Raw genomic sequence first — 7,061 nt, forward strand, 5'->3', positions numbered from 1 at the left:
ACATAACCCCTTCTTTAAATGAGACCCTTGTATTTGTTTGGTTTCTTGTCCTTTGCTGTGCTCTCACAACCAGGTCATAGGGTCATCACAGGGAACGCAATGTGGAGTGAAAGAGCCACATTTTGGTATTGGGAGAGTAGTTTGTAGTGGTACAAAGTAGGTCTTTTTTAAACCACAAACACTTTTTCCCCCCAGTAAATTAATCTCTGCCAGTAACTACTGGGCAACAACCACAGTGTCAGATTTAGTTACAGAAGAGTGCTCTATCCTCTATGTCCATATTTAAAATGAAACCTCAGCAAAATAAATGACACTTCTATTTGCCATGAAACAGTGCTATGTGGATGAATATGTTCACATGTGTACAGTGAACCCTAAACATGTGAAGGGCTCAAAAGGTTTGAAAATGACCACAAATTTTCAGAAAAAATATGCCTGGATAGAAAAAAAGTCACTATGTGGGATCAAAAAGAACTTAAAAATGGCATTATTGATTCAATTTCCATTGTTTTTACAATAAAAACGGATCCAAAACAAATCTTAGGAAAACGAGTATACACTGTAATACCATATTGACTTGGTATTAGATTACATTGGCACTAAAGAACTTCTACACAAGTGTATGTTTTAGTGTATTTCCAGTGTTGTCTTATATTTGCGTCAATACAGTAAGATGTGTTTCTTACGTAAAACTATTTTACTGTACAGAACATTCTTCAGTAGTAACTACGGTATATGTGAAAATAAATATATCCCAATCCAAATGTTTGTTGTAAGAAAACAGAAAACAGCCAGACTGGCCAATCAAGATCAATGCTATTCTCGAGAGCCCTTATTTTGTATTTCAGAAGGAGAAAGACAGGGCGTATCTAATGTGGATACACCTGAGGTTTGTGGGCGTGTGCATGCTTGTGTGTATATGAATGTGTGTGTAACTGAAAGATGTGGTTTGAGCTACGCCCTGCTAAATCGTTGCCTGCTGGCTACACAGTGCTTTGGTAGCCGTGTAGGTCGTGTGCACTCAATGGTCCCCTTTGTAAATCTGTTGCATTCTTTTCCCTACCGTTTTAGAATCCTACCTTAACTGTCTGGAGATGAAAATCTACACAAACATGACTGGAAGCCAAAAAAGCAAACATGAGCCCAGGAGCCATTTCACATGTTTTAGTCTAAATTGAAAGACGGGACTTTCACACTAAAGTCAATAAAACTTTATTACGAGGGATTTCCAAGCAATCTGCGTTTGATTTGTTGATAAATTATTTAATTGGAGCTTAACAGCTAAGTAACGTCCTTCATTAGATCTCTTCTGAGCATGTGTGGTACTACAACGACAACTTCTGTCCTGTGAATGTAACAAACAGTATGTCATCTGTGGTGAAGACAGCTTGTGGTTGGCTTACTGCCATGCACTTGTGCGTCTGTCTTGGCGGTAAATAAAACAATCACTATTAACAATTTATGCTTTAATTATTGAATTGTGCCTTCGGGGAAGTACTAATAACAGAACATGGAGATTAAATAAAGCTTCAGTTACATTGAGCAACTACATTAAAAAAACACTACACTGTGGTCCACCTGGGTAAAAAAACGTGCTGGTTTGCTAATACAAGAAAACTTCCAGCCACCATGAAGATCATGTGAGGGAGTTTTTAGAAAATAATTTTAGAAAACCACAGGACAAGGAGGGTGTGTGTCTTAAAATGGATGTGGTAGATATGGCTTGAGAAGAAGCTACCACCCAGCTGTTCGCAGTGAAACACCAAGTCCAGAGGGCAGTCCTGCACTTGAACCAGTGGGCAGACTTTGTTTGGAGCCCTGTTTCTTTTTCAAGTCACACAACGTTATATACAGAAGCGGTTGCATATGCAGAACTTTCGCAGAGCACTGAGAATAATCTGAGCATTTACAGCACAGCAATCCGTAGTGTGCATTTGAATATGTGTTCCTTGACTGATGTATTTGTATATTACTTCTAATGGTATGGGAGATGTCTTCTCTAAACATTCTGAACTCCTATTCCTTTAATGCTGCCTGGACCAGTTGCCTGCCATATTGAGATGTATAATGTGATATCCTGTAGTTCAGTGTTTTTAAACCCTAGAGCTCATTGTTCAGAGTCGTGTATAAAGAGAGTATGGACAACTAATCGAGATTTTTGTAGCAAGGACGTGTGCGGCTGTGCAATTGACTCGTTCTGACGTTAGTTTTCCTGACAAAATAAACTACAAATAATACATCTAAATATAGTTTTATATATACTCCAGCTCATAAACTTACAATTAAACATTATTTTATTTCATCAAAGCAGTATACAGTATTAATTAATAATTTTGGGGCAATTTTGCGGGCGTTTTTGATTCACTCCACCGCTAGATGAATGCAATGTTTAGTGACCAGCGGCTCTCAAACATGTTCGAAACATACGTCAGAAAACACACAACCAAAAAATAAACCTATTACCCTCATTTTGCCAAAATTCTCATTAGCTTTGGAACCACCAATTACAGAGAAAGTATGACTTTAGTGTGAAGTGTGTGAACTGTGGTGTCGCCCTCCAATGTATTGTTTGTAATCACTGCGCTATATATGCCTGTGCTTTTGCTTTTGCTTTTTTGAATGTTTTTCATAGGGTTTTCTGTGGCTTCCTGATTTCATTATTACCATATAAACTTTTTACTGCAATATTTATTAGTTTAGTTTGAAATATTGGAGACAAGTAGAAAATGTGCAATTTGTAAGCCGTTTTGTCAGACAAAGTGTATTAATTCACTGTTACTGAGAGAGTGATATACCACAGGGGTTACTCCTAGATTGCCACTATATGCCTGGTGGTGGGGGCGTTGCTAGGGGCGTGGTCAATATGAAATTATATGTAAACTTTTGACCACGACTGTTATATACAATCGTGGTCAAAAGTTTACATACACTTGTAAAGAACATAATGTCATGGCTGTCTTGAGTTTCCAAAAATTTCTACAACTCTTATTTTATCCTCCTTTTTATTATCCCATTTACTCTCTGTAAAACACCAGTTCCGTTGGCAGAAAAACAGGCCCAGAGCATAATAATATCACCACCACACTTGACGGTAGGTGTGGTGTTCCTGGGATTAAAGACATCACCTTTTCTACTCCAAACCTATTGCTGGGTATTGTGGCCAAACAGGTAATTTTTTGTTTCATCTGACCACAGAACTTTCCTCCAGAAGGTATTATCTTTGTCCATGTGATGTCAGATGAAACAAAAATTGAGCTGTTTGGCCACAATACCCAGCAATATGTTTGGAGGAGAAAAGGTGAGGCCTTAAATCCCAGGAACACCAGGCCTACCGTCAAGCGTGGTGGTGGTAGCATTATGCTCTGGGCCTGTTTTGCTGACCATGGAACTGGTGCTTTACAGAGAGTAAATGGGACAATGAAAAAGGCGGATTACCTCCAAATTCTTCAGGACAATCTAAAACCATCAGCCCGGAGGTTGGGTCTTGGCCGCAGTTGGGTGTTCCAACAGGACAATGACCCCAAACACACGTCAAAAGTGGTAAAGGAATGGCTAAATCAGGCTAGAATTAAGGTTTTAGAATGGCCTTCCCAAAATCCTGGCTTAAACGTGTGGACAATGCTGAAGAAACAAGTCCATGTCAGAAAACCAACACATTTAGCTGAACTGCACCAATTTTGTCAAAAGGAGTGGTCAAAAATTCAACCAGAAGCTTGCCAGAAGCTTGTGGATGGCTACCAAAAGCGCCTTATTGCAGTGAAACTTGCCAAGTGACATGTAACCAAATATTAACATTGCTGTATGTATACTTTTGACCCAGCAGATTTGCTCACATTTTCAGTAGACCCATAATAAATTCATAAAAGAACCAAACTTCATGAATGTTTTTTATGACCAACAAGTATGTGCTCCAATCACTCTATCACTAAAAAATAAGAGTTGTAGAAATGATTGGAAACTTAAGACAACAATGACATTATGTTCTTTACAAGTGTATGTAAACTTTTGACCACAACTGTATATGACTTGATAAATTTGATTTGCAATGATGCATATATTTTATTTAAAAAGGCTAAACAAATGTTTTATGTATATTAAAAAACAAATATTAGTGTTATTAATAATACCATTAATAATATTAATGTTAACATTTATTTCTTATATCATCCATCCATCCATCCATTTTCTACTGCATATCATAAGTATCAGGATCAGAATCAGCTTAAACACAAGGAATTTGACTTGGTAGATATTGCTCTCTTTGTTCAATGCAGTTTCAATTGTTGCCAAATATGCCAAATATGTGAACAATTATTTCCTTCACAATGAAGTCACTGTAAAACTAACCACACTAAAGGGGGAGCTGCCAAAAAGTAATTCCCGCCGCAGTAGCGCGCACACTTGTTAAAGCATTAATGCTGGCCTTTGTCCGTCCACAAATGATTACTACATGTAAGACAAACATTTTATATTTGTGGTTATTATAAGGATATGTGTTTAAAATTATTTAGGCCCTTATCATGTCCAAAAGAATTTAAGAGTTGGCCATATCTATGGTATTAATTATAGTGGACCGTTGTAGATCCAATGTTGATGTGCTAAAACCTCCCTCTTGTTTAAAAGCTACATACAATATTAACTGTTATTTGTTCAAGCACAAATATTCATAAAGAGTTTGGATGTATTTAATAAATCAATGTATTATTGTTGGTTGCCAAAAAGTGATGCAAAGTAACATTTTGATATTAAAATCTCATATGTGCATAAATCACTAGAATACCCTTAGGAGATGTACAGATAACATGTGTCAATATCAAAATATCATTTTGAATCACTAAGATGTCGTTTAGGGTTGATTTTAGCATTTTAAAGGGTACTTCAACACATAAACAGTACAGTAAATGTATTTAATTATCTGTAACCTGTAACATCCAAACACTTGATTAATATTTATCAATGTATATTGCATGAACAAAGATCAGTTAATATTGCATGCGGCTTCTAAACAATAAAATGTTTTAGCACATTAACATCAGTTCAATAACACAATCTCATTATTACCATAGCAATGGCCAATTCTTGTCATTTTCGGACACAATAAAGGCTTAAATCATTCCAAACACATATCCTTACTATAACCACAACTATAAGTGTTTGTCCTACATGTAGTTAGTAATCAGTTGTGGACAGAAGAAGCCTGAAAGAGGAATTCATTTTCGCGGGAATCAATTTTTGACACTGAATCAGTTTTTGGCGTAACACTGATAGCAGCAAATAATATATTTGACTTACGGTTGTGTCTATGTCAGAATCGAGGACTAGCCTAATGATGGCATCATTGCAGGAAAAATGAAATGTGTCCTGATCACTATCTCCCTGGTGGTGTACAAATATCACATGTTAAAGCCACAAAAATTGGTTCTGGCGGTGACTTCCTTATCCCGCAAGGAAAAGCATCTGATTGGCTCTCGTTCATACCTAACCCCCACCCCTATTTCAATGTACGCCATTTAAGAGCTGTGATTTAATTTATTAAAAATTTGTCCCAGCAATCGACAGCATGAAATTAAATATGATTGGATTTCATTTCTGTCAACTTCTTAGTCAACGTGCCTTTGTTTTGATTACTGATCATCTTATTTTTCCCTGCTCGGATGTAAAATAAATAAATACATGAAAAAAAATAAAATAAACAGCTTTCAGACCAGGGCTGGCACGCCTTACTTTGTGGGCCCATGATGGTTCGAAGACGCACACGCCGTAAAGTTGAATATAAAATGTCAACATTATTAGGGTAGTTTGGCTTGAAAAAGAAAAACAATAATTAGCTTAAATTACCTTTCTCTTCAACTTTCTCTACTTACTTTTGCCGGGTGTCAACTCTGTTGGTGCGCGACCAGCTGACGCGCTTCTGACAGACAAGTTAGATGCACGTTGGTTTTTTTTTCTCCAAATAAAGCAATGAGGAATGTTTTTTATAATATTTGAGCTGTTGTTTAAACTTATAGCCAATAAATGGTAAATGGGTTATACTTGTATAGCGCTTTTCTACCTTCAAGGCACTCAAAGCACTTTAACACTTATTTCCACATTCACACACTGATGGTGGGAGCTACTATGCAAGGTGCCAACCACGACCCATCAGGAGCAAGGTTGAAGTGTCACGGCCCCAGGCGCACCTCAGTGCACATTCATCTGTGCGCTGCGCTGCAGCAGGCGGCTGCATTCAATCGGTTCAATCAGCACTCTACACACTTGTCGCTGATGAGCTTCCTCACCTACTTAAGCCAGTTCAAACCTGCGTTCCGGGCCAGAACGTAACAACCTGTTCCCGTACCGTAAGTGACTCGTATCTAGCTCTATGCTCTCTCTCCCTGTGTTTTCTCCTCCTCCGTGTTCATTGTGCGTTGTCCTGGGTCGTGTCTTCCAGCAGCATTCCCCCGTCCCCTGGCTACGAGCTGTGTGTCTCGTCTCCCCGTGTTCCCCTCTGGTTCTCTGGCTGCCCCTCTTGAATCTCGACTGGACACGGATTTTTGACGCCTCGCTATTGCCCCGAACTTCCTGCCTGTTCTCTGGACATTCGAGCTTGCCTTGCCCCTCTTGGACTTCCGCACCTCGCTCAACGCTACCGGTAACACACTACAGCTAATAGCTACACATAGTCACACACCACACACATTTTGGATTAGTTCTCACACTCAATGTCTTATTTATATATATTGTGCATATATATATAAATAAACCTAGAGCTAAACGACGTCCCCGCTGTCTGTGCAGTCTTCTTCCCCTGTACACGTAACATGAAGTGTCTTGCTCAAGGACACAACGAACGTGACTAGGGTGGTAGAAGCCGGGGATACGAACCAGGAACCCTCAGGTTGCTGGCACGGTCACTCTCCCAATCGCGCCACGCGTTCGCTGACATCATGTTGTACTTTTTTTGACAAAATGGCGGCGCATGGGAATGCAGCGGCTCTGCTAACGCTCTTGGGAGTGTAGAGCGATTTGGCAAAAAACACCCGTCATTTCTGTCAATTTCATGGCTGGCTCAAAGCGTGAAC

General features: G+C 38.9%; 1 protein-coding gene across 2 annotated transcripts in view; it reads right to left on the reverse strand.

Moving 5' to 3' along the window:
- The window catches only part of tanc1b (tetratricopeptide repeat, ankyrin repeat and coiled-coil containing 1b), a 211,132-nt gene that overhangs the window by 156,255 nt on the left and 47,816 nt on the right, over window positions 1-7,061 (reverse strand). The gene's annotated exons all lie outside the window — the stretch shown is intronic.

This window comes from Entelurus aequoreus, linkage group LG14, assembly GCF_033978785.1.
Source record: "Entelurus aequoreus isolate RoL-2023_Sb linkage group LG14, RoL_Eaeq_v1.1, whole genome shotgun sequence".
Taxonomy (NCBI): Eukaryota; Metazoa; Chordata; class Actinopteri; order Syngnathiformes; family Syngnathidae; genus Entelurus; species Entelurus aequoreus.